The 19100-nt window shown below is 47.5% G+C and overlaps 1 protein-coding gene across 3 annotated transcripts in view; it reads right to left on the reverse strand.

The window, feature by feature from the left end:
- The window catches only part of ROR1 (receptor tyrosine kinase like orphan receptor 1), a 156801-nt gene that overhangs the window by 116645 nt on the left and 21056 nt on the right, over positions 1 to 19100 (reverse strand). For 2 of the 3 annotated variants that reach the window (XM_080603374.1, XM_080603373.1), the window contains exon 1: positions 4 to 17324. The exons of the other annotated variant lie outside the window; for it this stretch is intronic. The gene's annotated coding sequence lies outside the window, so the exon portion shown is untranslated. Of the gene's footprint in view, positions 1 to 3; positions 17325 to 19100 lie in introns of those variants that run through there. 3 annotated transcript variants of the gene reach the window in all.

Consider the following 19100-nt stretch of genomic DNA (forward strand, 5'->3'; position numbering starts at 1 on the left):
CACATATCGTGTACTTCCATGTGAAGACACCAAAGAAATTGCAGCCAGCTCACAGTAACTCTTCTCTTTCGAACTCGTTTTAGATTTGTAACCAAGAGCTGCGACCTAATGAAGGCAACCAGTAGGCAATTTGTACTCTTGCATTAACTGATTGTGGTTTCCGTCGCTAACTCGTCACGCTGTCCTCCTCCCGTGCCAGAGCGGTGCGAAGGGAACGCGTTCCTATTGCCATCACCCGACACGACCCAGCAGCGAGAAGAGATTTGTGCCACCAGGACGGGCACGAAGGCCCGCGAGATGCCTCTCGCCGTGCCCTCGGTAGGGTTTGGCTGTGGGAAGAAGCCCTTCTCCCCGGGCTGGCATTCCTCTGGGGAGGACCGGCAGATGTAAACGCTCAGGAAACCGCAAGGCAGCCAAGGGGGACCCGCGGCGGGGCCGGGCAGCGCGGGGCCGTCTGGGGACCGCGATGCTGAGCGCCCGTCGACGGTCCTCATTTGGAAGCAATTGCCCCGCGCAATCCATCAGGAGGGGCCAGCGAAGATATCTTTGTGAAGTGGAAAAAAACGAGTTCTTAATTTATATATGACAATATATATGACAATTACAGCAAATTGGATTGATTTCTTTTTTATTTATATATATTTATATATATATGTATGTATTTGAAGACTTTAAAATGAACTGTAAGTCAGAAGATCTGCCAAGGCTCCCTTCCCTAATTAAACACATATCTCGTATTAAAACCCTTTTTAGTCCAGCTGCTGAGAGAGCGTGGAGCCACGGAGATGTATGGTTTGTGGGAAACATTGTGTTCCTTCTCGAATGCTTTAGCTTTCACAAAAGACAGCATGTGAACACTTTCCATAAATACAGGCTGTGTTTTCTAATTAAACTACTGGCACTTCCATATAATGAGTTAGCAACCCAAATGAAAGTTTAGACAAATATTTTCAGTTAAAGTAATCGGTTTCAAATGAAATACACCAAGTTCTCACTGTAGCCATACCTTTAGTAATTCCTGTAAGGGTTCTTAAAGAAGAAATAACACAATAACACCGACTGAGATAAAGCATCACCACTGGGAGACTAACCAAGGAAGAAGTAGGGGTGACACACCAGAAAACATCCACAGAGAAAGATTTTCTCTGGTAAATTCTTTAGAAAGGTAAAATTCCACTTTAGAAGCAACTTTACTGGCCATATGGATCAATCTCACTGCTCCTAGGTAGATCAGTCTCAGAGTTCAGGTGAGACATGCAAGTTTCTTGTGGAAGACCACTTTTTTTTCCTGCAATGTAAGAGTTTAGGCTGGTTTATCAGTGTTGACCGCTAGGTAAGGACAGAACAATGTTTGGTCTTTAATTACCTCTATCCCCCTGAAAAGGCACATGAAAGCTGCTATATGAAGTATTACATACTCACACAGGAAAATAAAGTGTTTCTTTTGTTGCATTTGTTGCCGTACTAACATCCAGCTAGCTTTCTACAAAAAGAACAGAGCTCCGCAGGTACTGCGCACACAACCTTCCTCTGGCTTAGAAAAACAAAACAATTGACAAATATCAAAGGCCTAATCCTGTGAAAACAGCTCTTTCTTTAAACACTCCAACTGTTTCCAGCCCTAAACGTGCCGGGTAAATACCTGCACGTTGTGAAGGGCAGCTTGGCCGGGCAGGGCTAGGTGCCAGCTAACGCGGACTCGGGTCACCTTGGTCAAGCCAGGGATGTGCAGCCAGAGGTTGCCTTTGGGCCAGCAAAGAAAATCCTTCCTTCCTAGCAGGAATCACCTTAAATGCCCAAATTAACACATCTAAGAGCAAACTGCTCTTAGGATTCCAACCACGAGCCCTCTTTTACGCTAACCCTTCTTTTATGCTAACCCTTCGTTACAATAGTTTCATTGTCTTCCCGCATCCTACACTGGTGTCTGACACACCTGAATTTCTGAGTCTGTTCACGACACTAACAAACTGCTCCCAGCTCAAGCTGCTACCGTGAAACCCTACAGGGAAGGGTCCTGGTCCCGCACAGCTTCTGCCACCGGCTGCGGGTGGCCGTGGCCACGCAGCAGGCGATGCTCGGCGGCACCCAAGGCCCCCTGGGGACCCAGAAGTTCCCCTAAAAACGAATACACACCGCAGAGCTGAGCCTTGGCAGGCAGGTGGGTTTCCGTCTGGGACAACCGGATGAGTTTTCATCTTTTTTTCCATAACAGTTGGAGGCTCTAACGACCCGCTCACCGCCAGCAGCCGTGGGTGCCGAGGGGAAATGGGCTCTTTACCCCCTGACAGCCGTGAGCTTCGTGCCTTTGTCATGCGAGCACCTTGGTAGCCCCCTGCATGGACATAAAGCCCCCTGTGCACCCCCGGAGCACCCGCAGCAGCCAAGAAGCCGGCATCGGCCCTTCCACACCTGCCCTGCCCCAAGCTAAGGACGCCAAAATCGCTTTTCCCTTCTCCAGCCCGGCTCCCCTCCCACCAGAGCAGCGCTAGCAGCCTGGGAGCGTGCACCGAGCAGGTTTTACTGAATCCTCTCACACTTAGGTCACCGTTACACAATCCCCAGTCCTTATCGTAAGCGGGCTCCCCACGGTCTTCTCCGCGGAGCAGTGACGCCAAGAAGAGGCAGCGAAGGCTGATGGAAAGCCACTTGCGCATGTGCTGCTAGAGCCATTTCGCAAACCTCAGTATTTGTTTTAAAGACATCTCTCAACGTGAAAAATGCTCCTACCTCCTTGTTAAAAGAGAATGTCGCAGACAGTTAATCTTGTCCATTTATTTTATATCATCCAAACCAAAATATTGATACATCTGGACAAACTCAGTCCAAGAAAAGAGCACCATTCCCAAAGCATTCATGAACACAACCAACAGATCATAAATCGTAACTATCCAGAACTGACCACAACTAAATAATCTGTCAAGGGAGGGGGTAGGCAGCCAGTCTGGCTAGGTTGAGGCCGCTGATAGAAATGTAGAAAAAAGCTAAATTAAAAGTATCAACAGTTTGTTGCGCCGGTGTCTCCTGAGTCACCGAGTTAAGACAGCCTAAGCTCCAATAAACCCCCCAGGGTGGGTCAGATGTTTATTAAATCGTGCCCACAGGACTCTCCCAAACTCAGGAAAAGTCATTTATAGGCTCAGCTCTTCCATCGGGGCGAGTTCAGGACAGCGCTCTGCCTGCACAGCTAGCAGAGGCGTCTCCCCGCGCTCAGTGAAGGGAAGCTGAGGACGAGTCCCCACCTGGCTGCCGATGGGGAACGGGGGACGTGGGGCCAGTCCCTACAGATGGAAACGTGGGCTACAAGGCACGGCCCCGCCAGCTGGGGCTCTGCTGCTTTCCGCTCTGTGCTGGGAATCATGGCAGCACGTGAGACTCGTTTTATTTTAAGGCAAATCCTAAAAAAAAACAGAGCGATTAAAAAAAAAAATCCTCCAATCCCTCCATGTTTTTTTTCACCTTAAAGAAGCCAAAATTCAAGCCAAATTCACACCTGTAGCATCCCTGGCTTGGAAAGCAAGGGAGGATCGAGATAATACGTGAGCACCCCAAGTGCAAGACAACAGCTGCACCTGGATGCTGTTTTAAAACATCACAGCTAGAAAGAAAAAGAAACTTCTAGACGGAAAGCTGAAGATTAATTCCAGCTCTGCTGAAATCTGCAGGTTTGCCATGAACTTCAAAAAAATTATGTTTTTTCCCATTGTAAAGTTAACAAAATTAGCATACCTGAAATAATTTTAAATATTCCCAACTACATCCCCGAGTTAGCAGACTGCTTGCACTCGTTAGCAACTCCAAATCTGCGCGGAGGGCTGAGCCTGCAGTCCTCGTTTAATTGCGGGATGGGCTGCGGGAACAGAGAGTGCCTTTCCAAGCTCTCCTGGGTGCCAGCTCTGCTGGGACCCCCAGGGCGAGGGGTCTCCTCCCCGCACCACCGCCTGTGCAGCTCGCTGGTGCCTTTTTGTTGTACAGCCCCCCAGAGCCTGGGCCGACAAGTCCACCATATCCAGGGGATAGCCACTATAAATTTTTTATTTCTCTTGATGGGAGCATTGGGTAGACAACCTAATATTTCCTGTTGGGTAACTTGGGGTTTACGTCTCTGAATTGTAAAGGACTGGGGGCTTTTCCCATATACTCCACGCGCCCTCTCTTTATCTGTGCGCCTAGACTTGATGCCAACGGTGACTGCTCCTCATCAGGAACCTGCAGGCTGAACTTTCAGCTCCGACCGTAGCAGGGAAGGACCCAAAGCTCTCCTCTGTTTAAATCAACGCAACCAACCGCTGAGAGCTCCGTGCGCTCGTTGCTCTTCTGTGAATGTCCTGAGACACATTCATTGCCCAGTATTTATTTAGAGTTCATTTCTTAACCATAACACAGACTACTTCAAAACTACACGGGAACAAAAGTCACATTTACAGAACCCAAAGTATTAAAATTAGGTAGGTTTAGAACTGGTGTTTGATTAAATGTCTCTTGCGTGGTGAAAGAGAGCCACAGCAGTGACATGGGATTGCAGTTTGTCCTCAACGCACCTGTAAATTACAGTAATTAATTTAAACCATGACCTTGTTATTTCCATTACTGTAGTATTTTAAAAGTGAACACAGAAGCGTGAATTCAGCTAGGTATATCTTCATTTTTATGAAAACACTTCTTTGCAATAGGTAGTAAGATCTCACCACTGTACTTTAGTTTGACCTCAAAAGAAAACTAAACAAAGATTTCTGTACCATTGTGCAAATTATAAAAAATGAAGGAGCATTCCTTCCCATCAGGCCTTACTTTAAAATAAAGAGGCACTTTCCTGGCATTAAAAACCTCAGCATTTACCGTTCCTTTTCAACCATCTGCAGCAAGTCACTCAGCTTGAACACAAAAGTTTGGCGCCAACTGAAACAAAATGCATTCAGATAGCTTGTATCTGTAGCTGATAACAGGTCTGAATTCAGTGACACTTATTTACACAAACAACCTACAAGCAAACCATAGGCAATGGTTAATAATAAAATGTAAGCATCTGTAATAACAAATTCATCAAGTGATGTGAAAAAAATCACATTCTTTTAAATTGAAATCCCAGTTTGAATAATGTAACAAAAAATTCTCCATCTGAACCAGTCTTTTGTTTTTGTTCAAGAAAGAGAAGCATGTCCAAATTATTCTGCAAATTTCATAGCTTGTCTTTCCCATCGGAAGGGAAGGAGAGGTCAACTGAACAAACACAAAGGTGAAAAGGGATAAAGGTTAAACACAAACCACTCTCAAACTGAAGGAAACTGAAATAGAAAAATAAAAAGAGGAGGAGTACAGGTAGTAACTTGGCTATTACCACCTTCATCACTATTTGTAGCACCTTTAGGCAAAGAGGTTCCAAACAATGCCATTCCCCTCATCTGGAGCACCTCTTTAAAACATTGCCTTTAGGAAATAATAGTGTGGTTTTTTTTTCCACTGACAACATCAGTGAAAGCCACTCTGCACAACATTTACTATCATTTGCATATTTTTGCCTTTATATAGATAAACAGATAATTACGGCCTTTCTATCCCTTCAAGCTTCACAGTTGGATCAGTATGGAAAAGTGCAGAGCATCACCACATGAGCACACGGTTGATTTGGAGTCACCTGAATTACGTCCGCTCCCACGTCCCTTCGGCAGCCCGGTGCTCCTGACAGACCTTATCAAATCCCACGAACAAGCACAGTTATAGATCAACGTAACAAACCCCAACCGTCCTGGCAGCTTCACAGATGTTATCGCTGCAAAATAACGACAGGAATGTGCCTCATCCGAGTGCCCGCACGACTGCCATTCGTACGTCTGGCCAGGAAGCACGGCGCAGCCACTTCGGCCTCCTCGCGAGCATTAACGCCCAGACAGAGCTGCAAAGATAAACAGTGCTTTTGACGAGGCCCTCACTTTGATAAAACAAGATTTATTCTCAAGAATTACTGGAGCTGCTCACAGCTTTCAGGAAGAAAATGAAGAAAAGGAAAATACATAAGCTGCTGGAGTGAGACTAATGATGATATATGCTCGACATTAAAACTGCTAAAACCCGGCTGTATGTTGGTAAATTCTGTCATGTGCCTGGGAGCCTGGGTCCTGGCTTTTGAGCCAGCAGCCCGCAGTTTCTCTTGCCGCTTTTAACAATAACTTCTTTTGTTGCCCTTGCCAAGTCGTCGCTCCGCTCCTTGTGCTGTGAGAAGAGGCCAGTGCTCACCTACCAGCCGGAGGCTAAGTGGGCTTCCACTGATGTCTCCAACGTGCTTTGCAAGTTCTTTCAATTATTATTATGAAACCAGTACTGCAAACAGGCAAGTGGCAATCCAACAAATCTGTGCTCTCTGCAGCCTTATTTCTACCCTTCTAAGTTCAGTAACCCCCATTTTACATGTTGACGAGGGTGGTGTGGAGAGCGTAGCCGGCGGGTGCTGGACACATCACCTCTTCCCTCCCTTCAGCTCAAAGCTGTATCAGCCGTACCACAAGTGGCTGACACCCTAAAATGACCTAAATAACAGCAGTTCCCTAAATGCTCCATGAAAGATATCCCATCGTACAACTGACGGTTCGCTCTGTGTGTCCCTTGCCGCTGTTCAAGGCCCAGTCCCAGTGGACAACAACTACTGCTTCCCCCGTGGTGGCAGCTCCTTAACTTACTGGAAGAACATCATCAATTCTGCCCTCTCATGTCTGCGTGTAATTAAATTCAGTAACAACTGTTTCATCGTCCAGCTCTCCTACCTTTGCCCCCAGTCACGGAGGTTAGGCTTGATGAAGAGGGCCTGTGGCCCTCCTGGAGAGCCAGGCACCCCAGCCTTTTGCTCTGATCTCGGCCCTTCCGCGAAATAATCCTCGATCAAATCTTCTTTCCTTCCCCACCGAACATAGCACCACACACACAACATTCTCAGCAAAGGAGAGGTAATGGTTTGAACATTGTGCAGAGGAGCTGAGCATGGTGATACGCACTGCAGGGAGAGTTCCAGGCACCGTACATCTGAGAAGCAGGGCCACACGTTAATTATGCCCCGAATCACCTCAGAATTCTGTGTTTGTTTTTCTTAATCAAATAGCAATCATTTCAAAATATTTTTCATCTCTACTCTCTTATGACTCATTCTGAATGACGCCAGCAGCAGCAGCTGCCTAGTCTTACCTTATTTGAAAGATAAAGCCCAACCAAACAAGCATCCTAACCCCCTAAAAACCATCACGGAGCGATTCATCTGGCAGGACTGAGGAGAGGAAGCGTGAAAACTCAGACCTGCCACATACCAGCGTTGTGCATGCCCTCCAGTGACAGCCAGATCTCACCTCTCACAGACTTAAAGCCGTGCGGTGCGTGCCTAATGTCACCATGGATGTTGGTCCGGATCCCACCTGCTTAAAACGGAAGATTTATTCAGTAAAATGACATGTAGGCCAGCAAGGAGAAAGCAGACTTCTTATCTGCTCGTTTAAATACCAGCTTGAAGGAATTGCACCTTTTCCAAAAAGCGGCAGTGGGGAAACAGAATAAACTCCAGATCACCTCCAACAAGTAAAGGCTTCCACCGGGGGGGCCTTAAGTCAGGTACCTTCCTCCCTCCTGAACAGAGAAAACAACCGCTCTTCCCCAAATAACCGCAGAGAGAAATTACAGCTAGAAAACAGAAGTCCGCGTTAAAGCATTTCCCAAATCAGAGGTGTTGCAGTAGGAAACGGAGAAATGAGAGGGACTGCAGGGCCACCTCGAGCACTGCGGGGCCACCTTGGGCACTGCGGGGCCACCTCGGGCACTGCGGGGCCGGCCAGCCACATCAGGGCCTCGGGCACCATCACCTGCAGAAAATAGGGCCTCAGCCACGCCAGCATATGATGGGCAGTTATGCTCAGATGGCAGCTTGATTGTCGTTATTACTGCTTTTTAATCATAACTCAGAGCACAGTCAAAAGCTGCTACCTCAAATTCACTCCTTAGGAAAACGCAGGTTCCCTGGTTCCACACTTCAAGATTCCTACCTGCACAAACAAAACCTCAGAGAGTAACCCAGATACCATCCCATCAGCATTACTGCCCAATTAATATCAGCAAGGGAGAAAACTGTAGTTAACACTGCTGTAATTACAAGACAAAGAGCGCTGCCGCAGTACTAGCAGCCCACCAGAACAGAACCGCCGCGCTGAAGCAAGGCTCCGCTCCCTCCTGGAGCAGCTCAGACAATGGCCGCATTGTTCAGCAGCCTCATCGCTGCTGAAGGCCACCCACATCTTCCCCACTCCAGGCAGAAGTCAAAATCTTCCAGCTCAATAGACACCCAGTCAAAGGAGAAAGCATCTTTACAAGGCTTGTTCATTTTTCTTGGACAAGAAGGGAGTTCAGCCTTTGCCTTCAAGCCAAGTCCCCGAAAGGAAGGGAATGAGTTTGAAGTTCCTGAAGATGGACATGCCTCCAACGCTCAGGCATTTTGTATCGCACAAGATTGATTTCCTCCGACTACAAGAGGCCTCGGGTGAAAACGATCCTTCACAGCCTCGTGGCCGGGAGCCAGCATTAGGCTGAAACACAAAGAACGCATCGTGCTTGCCTCAAGATGTCAGGGGCTTTTGATAAATTAAAATTCATCTTGGTAAATGAAAAATTCCTAGAATCTTTTGTTCACGCTAACACGCACAGTAATATTTCACATTTAAATACATTACACAAAAAAAAAAAAGTAAAAAATTAGTCAGTCCTTCCAAAAATTGTACAAAACCCCCATTTTTGAAAAGTTTAAAAGGTTCTTTTACTTTTTACTGGGACTCCTATAAGAAAGGAAAACTAAATGCACCTACCCTAAAAGTGCTGGAGGGTGGGAAAACAACAAAAATAAGCTAATTGCTGAGCCAGATGAAGTCCGGACAAGCTGTGTCCAAAATCACCCGTGGCTCCGGGTACGCAGCACCAAACACTTGCCACAAGACAGGGACAATGCCATGAGAACAGAGTAAATGCTGCAGTGTACGAGCTCATCCTGTACAGTTTTAAGTGCTTTCAGGATTCACCTACAGAGCAAAAGAGGCTCTGGAAATAAGAGTTGCCAGATGTCTCATTAAAAACTAGGATTTTTTAATATTTCTCCTGATGTCCCACTAACCTCGTCACTACTCGCATACATGCCATCTGGCATCCTTCTTGGGATGTCCAGCAAAACTAGCAGACACGTGTTAACATCAAAGGGAACAAGGGGGAAGCCCTCACGAGCTCGAATTCAATTCCTTCAGCCTGCCATGCCTGGAACAGGGCAAGGACAGCAGGGAGGCAAAGGGAAACAGCTCTTGGGTGAAATAAGCACAGAAAGAGCGAACATAGCCCGGATGGATGAGGTAGCCCGGCTCCTGCACGTTTCTCAGGAGAGAAAGTTAGCACAGAGCTTGTCTGGGAGAAGAAAAAAAGTGGAAAAAAGGATTTTAGCATGAAACCCCAAGTGCCTTCGCTGAGCAGGAGGCACACCAGGGCTGCTTGGGGCCGGCTGCACACAAGTCTCTGCTGCCATAAACAAATTGACTCTTCCTTCTAAAAAACAACTGATCAGTAAGCACTTACCCTATGAAAAAAGCTCTTTTTTTTTTTTGTTAAATAAGAATATTTACAGCAGGTCTCAGGGAAACCCAATCGGTCCTTAGAAAGCATTTAGGAATAAAGAGGTGCACAGAGTCGTCGCTCTCTCCATCCCCTGGCAGAAATGAGATATTCCTTGGGAGCTGAAAGGGATCTAGTTTATCATGTCCACTGAACACCTGCCTCCACGTAACCCTTTGGGGACTTTCTGCTTCAGCTGCTCTTTTCAGCAGGGTTAGCAGATCAACAGGGCCCTAAATTCTTCAAAAACCATTCTCCTCCTGCCTCCTTTTGACCATATCTTAGGCCAGTCTTTCAACACAGGGTCTTCATCCCTAGGATCTTCAAAAAGACTCCAACCGAGGGATCACAGAAAGCCAGGACAAGGCGGTTTTGTTCCTGCCACATGTTTGAGCTGAGATCCCCCCCCGTCCGCACTGCAGCGCTGCCTTCTGCCCTGCTCGGGGAAGCAAAGCGCTCCTGCCTCCACGTCGTGCACCGCTCCACGCCATGTGCGACGTCAGCAACGTCTGCAGCAAGTTCAGCAATCCAGCACAGGGCACTTCTGGACTACGGACCATCTGTCCTCATCTCTACATGGATATAAAATTTGTAGCAATACTCTTCGTGTACTTATGTCTAAAAAATAATTCGCCTGCAAAAGCAAACTGTGTACTGAGGAAAAAATAAGATGGGGAAACATCAGAAAGGAGAATGATTTGGAGGCTTCTATTTACCTGAAAGTCAAATTTTGCTCTCTTATTCGGGTGGCCACGTAAAATATTTGAACTGAGGCGCTCGGACTGCAGCGACAGCAGAAGTCAGGCCCCGTGCCTGCGGTGTTTACACAGAGCGCCGCAATACAATCGCTGCTTCGGGGAGAGATAAAAATGACATTCACCCTAATCAAAACTTAGAGGCTTTACTTCTAAAGAAAAGCTGAGATAAGATTAACCCGGCAGCATTATCTTGGCATAGGAGAGTAAGAGCGCTCTGTTTATTTACCTACTCTGTTCTGAAACGTATTGAATGTTCTCGGTTGTAAATAGCAAAGCTCCTTTCCCCTACACGCTCTGTTTAAATAGGACCATCATTGTCGTAGATTTATTTTTTTTTTTAGACTAAATGCCGTGTAGTCAGATTGGAAGGATGGAGCTGCAAACGTCTGTCCCAGTGCCGAGCGTACAGAAAGCTGGCACTGAAAGGACAGGGGAGTTTGGTGGGAGACTCAGCCGACTGCATGCCCGCTCTGAGCAGAGCACAAAGCATCCCCCAGACCCCTGGTCAGAGCAGAAAGTGTCCCCCAGGCCCCCAATTAAAGCAGAAAGCATCCCCAGGCCCCCGGCAGGGCAGCGGGGCCGGGCAGCTCCCCTGCAGCCAGGGGACTTATCAGCCTTATCGGCGTTAACCCCTTTGTGCCGTCCCGCAGAGCTGCCTCCGGCAAAAACGCGCGCACGGTGCCAGGAAGCGGTGCCAAGAAGCACTGCTGCTTTCCAGAATCCAGTTCCAAAGTCTGTAACGTGTACGGGCCAATTATTTGAAAATATGGGATAATATATGCGTTCCCAGTCCCGTGCCCAGAAAGCAGGCAGCGGCTGCAGGGCGGAAAGTGTAAAAATTTGTGTCGCACAGAAAGACGACCGGGACTTCTGCTCTGTGTTGACAGAATAAGAGCAGTTTATAGCCAGTTGGAATTAATTCATTGCTTTTTCATTGCAGAACAGGACACGTAAAACACAGAGTGCTCAAAACAGTAACAGTTATCCCGAATTACATGAAAAATTGCTCCGAGCAAAACCTATAGAGGAGCGGGGCGTTCGCTCTTCACGTTAAGTATTACACAGCAGAATAAAAAATGTAAAATGCAGTATTTCATAAACACCACCTCGTCTGTATGGTTGTACTTTACTGTCTCTCGTAATTTTTTATGTCATGCTTAGAAGCTGAATCAAGTACCTGGCACTTCAGCAACGGTGTCAGGGAAAGTACAGGCTCCTAAATGAACTGCTGGGTGCTTGGGATTTTTTCAAAGCCACTCCGATGGCTGCTGCGGGGCTCCCTGCCCCGCCGGTGACGCAGCTAAAGGCTGTACCAGAGCGGTGTCCCAACGCCGGGCAGCCTCAGTTGGAGCTCCTGAGCAACCTGCCTTCCTCACCTATGGCGATTCTTTCTTCCTTGAAAGATTTTTTTTAAGCAACTTGCTGTAAAATTCAACGTTTCCAACTGAAATCAGATTTGTTTACGAAGAACGTATAATAAGAAGTAAACCCCCCAAAACGTGTCCACTAAACACATGAATGAGGGTTTCTTAACCAGCCCTGCTGTCCCCGGGGCTCCCTGCAAACCACCTGGAGGTTTCGGGGCCTGTCCGAGCGTGCTGAGCTCCGGGCTGAACCCCAAATAATTTCCTCTGGGTCCGGTGTCAGCCTGGACAAGTTACTCAGCCTCTCTGTGTCTCCATTTCCCACCCAAGCAATGGGAACAGCAGTCTATGCCCGCCTCAGGTGGAACATAAGGGAAAACGGTGTCAAAGACAGGCTTTGGGATGGTTACACTGATAAGAACCACGTAATTAGCAGAGGATAGGAAAAAAATGCATCTTAGCCGAAATCAGCCTGCAAGTCATGTCACAGTGCTCCGAAGGGCAGCATGGGTTCAGTTCTGTCGCGTTTAATAAAATGGGTAATTACTAACCCTCTTGATCCCTCCACCTGATATCAGCGAACAAATACCTGTGCAGAAAGAGCTCCACCTCTGAACAATGCACGAGAGTCTCTCCAGGCCGAAGCCCCAAACAACCCCTCACTTTGCTCACTCTAGCAAAATGTTGGCATCCCAACATCCCAACGCGTGGCCCGCTGCAGAGCTCCTGCCTCCCCTGCAGCGACCAGCCCCAGCGCCAGCACACCCCAGGCACCAGCGCCGCCAGCACGGGGATGCACACACAGGATGCTTCCCCCGGGGACAGGAGAAACAAGTCTGCTGTGGCCATTTAAAATACTTTCTTCCTTTCCTTCGTACTCACTTCAGAGGCTCGAAGCGCATGTTTAGTGCCCGAGTGCGTCTTTCCAATGGAAAAAGACATTCAGAAAAGCTTAAACGGCTGTGGGAAAGAATGCACGTTCAGGAGAGGATCCAAAATGGTGGCCACAAGTCTGCCCTGTGGATTTTGGGGACGGCAGAAGAAGAGCTGAGGCCGCCTCCGTTTCTGTGCAGCTGCAGCATGCTGTGCAATGACTGAAAAGGCATCTTCCTGCTTACCGCAGAAATAAGCAGCAGAGCGTCGGCGGTGCCAAAGCTCAGAGGATGACAAAGAAACCAACAACAAAACAAAACAACAAAAAACTCAGTCGCTATTTTTCCAAACAATTCTCGGGATAAAAATACGGTTTTATAGATTTAAACATTTTTTCTTTAAGGAAAAAGAGTGCATTAATACCAAGCGCTAAACACGAACTTCATAAGGTGATTTCGGATAGACAAGATTTAAATGCAAGATTTAAACACCTAAGGAACAGGCCGACAAGCTAAGCTGCAAGCAGGCTGCCACGTGCCAGCAGGGTGGATTCACGTCCCCACGAAGAGCTTGCTCCGCTGTTGAAGCCACAGTTTGCTGAGTTCTTTTGCCCCAGAGCGACGGCCAAAGGCACGTCCTCTCCAGCCCAGGCACACCACCAGCCCTTGCTCTATTAACTACATATGGCAGGGAAACGAGGGAGGAAAAGCACAATATGCCACAGCTCTTTCCCACAGAGACGTAGCAGTATCAGAGGATCAGACTGTGTTATTTAAATCTGAGAGACTAAAAATACGGCTCTTTATTGCTCTGGAATTCAAAGACTAAGAGCAGCTACCCGGTCCGGGGCACCAAACCTAAGGCCGTAGCGCAGCCCCTCCCAGCGGCTTGAAGTTGCTGTGCTTTATTTGTCCCTTAGTAAAACAAACAAACAAACAAGCACATGCTGCCAATTGCCTTTACGTTACACGCTATCAACCAAAAGCTTTATCTGGGGTTTTTCCAAGACCACCGCCAAGGCTCACATTACAGAGACTTTGCATTAAGTAGGTTGTGTTGGTTTTTTTTCTTTTGAACAGAAAAATCTTGCAACTTTAATGTTAATGAAATAGTTTAAACTTGTCTATGAAAAATCAAGAGAAAAAAATGCATTCCCCTCTCAGAAGGGGAATCCCTTTTAATCTTATGTTAATAAGATACTAAGGCTGCGTTTGCCAGCATCCATCGGAGACAAATAAAATAAATAAAACCAATTGCAAGCGGAGTCCCACCAGCCTTCCCATCCCCTGCTCTAGGAAACCTGAAAACCTGCACGGACGTTTACACACAGCTGAGATCACAGAAACTGGAGCAACATCTTCGGTCAGTGCAGGTCTGATCCAGAGCTAGACGAATGACCCCGTTGACTTCCCCAGGTGCCGGACCAACGCGTACATCCCAGCCCGTGCCAGGGAGGACCTGCTGCCTATTCCCCTCCAGTGCCGCCCAGTCCAACTTAAACATCTCAAGCTATATAGCTTCAATAACCCCCCCTCGCAATATTACTCAGCCCAACAGATTTTTCTCTTCGGAAACTGCTTCTGAAATTTAGCTTAGACTTCCTTGTCTGCGTTTCCTTCCTCCTGTTTAAAGCCAGGTCTTGCTCTGCATTGCTCTCAATAACACCCCCCTGCCCGCCGGTAATGCAAATGAAATACGTGCAGGCAAAAAGATCGTTCCTCTTAACTTCTATGTGCATTCCAAGAAAAAAAAAAAAAAAAAAAAGATTTTGATGTTTTCGCTCTCAGATTTCCCCCCAATTTGTTGAAAAGCTTTCTCGTATTAGCTTTCCCACAGCTGTATGCAATATTGTAAGCGTGCTCCCACGACAGCTGGAGCGAAGGCCCGCTCACCTCGCTGATCCCTTGTACATTTGTTTTCAGGTTCCCTTCAGCCCAATATCAGCAGTCAGCCAGATTTGGGCACATTTTGACCACCGCAAGATCTCACCGACAAGCACCTATTTCTCGTTCGCTACGTCCCTGGTTCCTCCTTCGCTCAGCACCACGCAGAGAACGCCGGCAACGGCTGCAGGTAACAAATGCTCGACAAACTGCGGCTGGTCCAGCTCCACCACCGCACGAGAAGTGGTTTACACGGTGGGAGAACGAACTGTGTTTAAGCAGTTTCTTAACACTGTTTATTTGAATAAGCAACATGCAAGTCTCATACGAACGGCCGCCGTGTCCGTGAGCAGCTCGGCCAGGAGCTGAGGCTGGCCTGGAGCAGCAGGAGAGGCACGCACTTCTCCGGACATCTCCTTCTCGGCTTCCCGAGCTAGGCAGTGAGCTTACCAGCACCACAGCCTCCGCAGGATGTCTCCGCACCACGTGCAGCTTTACAAGGCCTTGAGGAGCTACCAGAAGAAAAACAGCAAAACCCACGGAGAGGAGTAAAGCGCACGTGCGCGATGCAGCAGGGCCCCTCGGCCAGCACTACAAGAAAATCCACAGAATCCAGATATTCTGCCTCCCAGAAAACTGTGTGATTCTGGCAGGGCTGACTTGATGCCATCATACACAACACAAGGTTTCTTACCTCGAATCTAATCAATAAATATTAAAAAGGTGAATCTGATCCTTAGGAAACAGCAAGCAGCAGCAGGCTTCACAAAGAGGGTCACGTCGGGGGGAAGTTACCGGGGCAAAAATGTGCTGGGGTTTCCAATGGAAGGCAGAAAAGTTAAACATTGCCCTCCGACTCATGAGGCTACAGCTCAGCCCAGCTAGGGAAATCACTCATTTGGATAAAAAATTGAGTATCACAAAAAAAAAAAAAGGAAGGGGGGGAAGCATGTGTATGTATGATGGGGAGGGGAGGGAGAAAGAGGAAAGTAATACTTGTTATTTGAGCAGGGCATGCCTTTTTTTCTTGGCAATCTCTGCCTCCTCTTTTCAACAGACACATCCTTTGGGGCCTAAATTGTGAGTTAGACACATGTACGTAGAGAAACGGGCCTCTGTTTTCTGTATAACGACAGACTACTTATTTTTCAGCACAGACAACCCCTCATATCTGGTATTTAACTTATATGTAAACTAGTCCCAGCAGAGCTACCCCTCTTAATGGCTCACACAACTTTGGAAGATGGATTTTTTTTTTTCTGCTCTTGGACTAGACTCATCACTGATGCATTAACTCAAAACGACAGTGAACCTAAGTCTATTCAGTTTTGCGGGTTGGTGTTGAGTGATTAGGCTTCTTGGCAGCCCCGAACTACTTGGGAAGTCAGAAGTGAATCAAAGACTATTACACAGATACAGAAAAAACATTAGAGATTCTGACATACTCAATCCTTTCAAAATGTTTGATGCTTTGCTGTTCTCAAGTGGCTCATGTGATTAATAAAGTAGACGTATTTGTCATCTCCTTGGACGGGACTAAAAACGTACTTTGTTACGAGGGAAGACTAATAGGCTTCCAGAGAAACTCCGCAGGTGAATACCACCCACAGCCCCGCTGTCCTCCCCCGGCGTGCAAAAGAAAGATGTGCAGTGCCGCAGCATCCTTCCTTGTGTGAGCAGTCCCAGGAGCTGGGAAGAGGAGGGCTTCAGGATGTGTGTTACAGCTCCGGTCGGAACAAAGTTTGTTACTTGTGGACTTCCATAGCAGAAAACATTTCATGCTCTACCAGGTCTTAGGTGAGAAATGGTTTAGGTACAATACCATTATGGCTTTAATTCACGTATATATTTGTAAACACCGGAAGAAATAGGATAGGGAGTTGTTCACAAATTATTCACTGAGCCTAGGGAAGCTTGCTTCCCCAGGACCTCCGAGTCACCAAGTCACCTAGGGTAAAAGAGATGTGGCCGAGTCCTCATGCCATCTCCCTCCCTGAACCCATTCCTAATAGAAGTAAATCTAGTCTCTGTTAAAGACCTTCACTGTCTGTGAAGTCTGCATTGCTTCCCTAGGCTGTGAAGGGCTTTATTTTCTTTACCCTGGGAAGCTTTTCCTCCTATCTAAATTAAATCTCTTCTCCTGCAAATGAAGCCTAATATCTCTTGTCCTAGCAATCGCTGCCACTGCAGAAAAAGCTGTCCTCCTCATCCCCCTAACAGCTTGTGTACCGAACACTCGTAATATCTGTTTGGTTTTTTTTTTGCTTGTTTAGTTGGTTGGTGAAGCAGCCCCAGCTCATTCAGCCTTTGTGGGCCATGTTTTCGTAGCTCTGTGACGATTCTCGTTGTTCTCACTGGGCTTTCCCCAGCTGATCTGTACGTTTCTTAAGATGTGCTTCCCAAAACCAGGCACGGAGCGGCTCCAGCTGAGGTCTCGCCCACGCTGAGCAGAGGGACAGACGGCTTCTTGTGCCCTGCTGCTTCTGTTGCCGCTGCCACGGCCAAACACAACGTTTGCCTTCTCCTCACAGTACGCCACTGTCAGCTCCGCTCCAGTTCTGTTCCGCAAAACTCCCCAGTCGTTTCAGAAGAGCTGCAACCCAACCACATTCCTATTCTGTAATTCATCCAGGTGATTGCTCCTTTACAAGCCTAATATATCACACTTACCCTGTTTCAGCATATTTCTTCGGACTGTTTCTCCAGCTGAGCGAGGCCGGGAGGACCAACACACCCGCCGACACGGTCCCACCCCGCGCGCCCCCGTACAGCCGCGGCTCCACACACTGGGATGTGGGCAGAAACACCAAGCAGCTCGGCCCCAGGCTCTGCCTGTGCTCTGCTGACCCCGAGACCTACCCTCGGCATGCCCTCTGTCTGGTTTTGCCTTTCCACCACGGTCTGACTAAAGTCAGGTGCCTGGAGACGGCCTGCAGGAAAGGCACACGAGACGTGACACCAGGAGCTCGCAGAACCCCAGAGACGTTGTCTGTTCATCTCCTTGTTATCTTCCAGCTGCTTGCAAATAATCAATCTGTTGTTGAGCAGACCGGCGTATCCTTGCTTGGCACTTCTCTTTTCAGCAGGCTTCGTGTTTTCCAGCTCTCCAGCAGCGCTCACAGTGAGCAGCTCTGGCTCCCGAGACTGGCTGGGACCGACCGGCTCGGGGCTGTGAAAGAACCCACAGGAGCAATCCGAAAACACCCACAGTACCCAAGGATTCTCGAGATATCTTTTTCTTATTCTAGCCTGAGATTACAGTCCTGCATTCATCGTGCCTGCTAGTTTTTCAGGGCAGGATGAAGAGCAGTAGAAAAAACGGGCATTAAACATTTTGCCCTTTGGTTTCGCCTACCAAGAACTGTTCCTCTGCACCAAACACAGGTCAGCATTTCTCCTGGCTTTCTTTCTCTTTTTCTGCTACTCTCATCAGCAGTTAGAGCTTAAGCCCTATCCCGTGCTTTAGCTTTTCTGATTTTGTTACTTTATCATAAGCTTTTGTACTCATCTTCAGTAATCTCTTTTCTGGTTTTAATGCTTCCCTCTTGTGTTTGAGGCCACCGCCTCTCTCATCTGCACCTCTCGTCATTCCCACGTAGGAAGAGAACATCCTCACATCACCAGCGTAGCCTCTGTGAAGAACGAGAGACTCCTTTATGCACTTTTTTCTTTATACTTGCTTTACATAGGATCTTATGAACCAGGTGAGCCTACTACATCACAGTATTTTTATGTCCTCCCTGTTTCCTAAGGACTTGAAGCTCCATCATTCAGGACCGTTAAGCAAAATACTTTTCGATGTCAAGATTCCAAATTCAAAAGCACTTTGTAATCTTATATTTGATAGCTGTAGGTTTAGCTAAAATTCGCACATCACATGATACATGGAAGTGCTCCTTGGAAAACATATTCAACACAAAGCTATTTATCATGGTGGTGCAAGTCCAGCTTTTTGATTTTTTTTTCGTTTGTTGTTGTTGTTGACATAGCATCTCAGTCGTGGCACTTCAAGAAGTGTTTCATGCTACTTACAGGACATGCTGAGTTCTGGTTTTTTTGCAAGGCGTATTACTATATAGGTAAGACATCATTGTTATGCAGCTATTTATCTCCTTTTGCTATATGAGGCTGCTTTTACATGTCTAAATATAGATATTTTTAGTCCGAATTTGCGTTAGAACTGTTGACATGCCTCATCTCGACTCAAAATGCACAGAGGTAGCACCACAAAGGACCCCACTCTTGCCAAGGTGCTGCACACCAGGACCACGTCTCCGTTTCTCTTGGCACGCAGGTGGCAGCCACAGCTCGGGGACGATCTCGGGCAGCCGCAGTGTGACCACGGCTCCCCCTCTGCCCTGGAGAGGGGCAAGCCTTCACCTCCAGCTGCGGTCAGCCGATCAGTACACTGCCTTGCATAGAAAAGGGTATTTCAACCCAACGTCACGAAATGCTAGAAAACGCGTTTGTTGGATGAAGGTAATTTTGAAATTAGCAGCTCCAAAACCAATTTGCTGACAATTTCTTTCTGCCAACATCCCGCTCCCCTCCACAGTTTGCCAACCTGGGCATGGCAGGAGACGGTGCCAGGGCTTGGAAGGTCT

The sequence above is a fragment of the Anser brachyrhynchus genome (genome assembly GCF_964034855.1).
Source record: "Anser brachyrhynchus genome assembly, chromosome: 8".
Lineage (NCBI taxonomy): Eukaryota > Metazoa > Chordata > Aves > Anseriformes > Anatidae > Anser > Anser brachyrhynchus.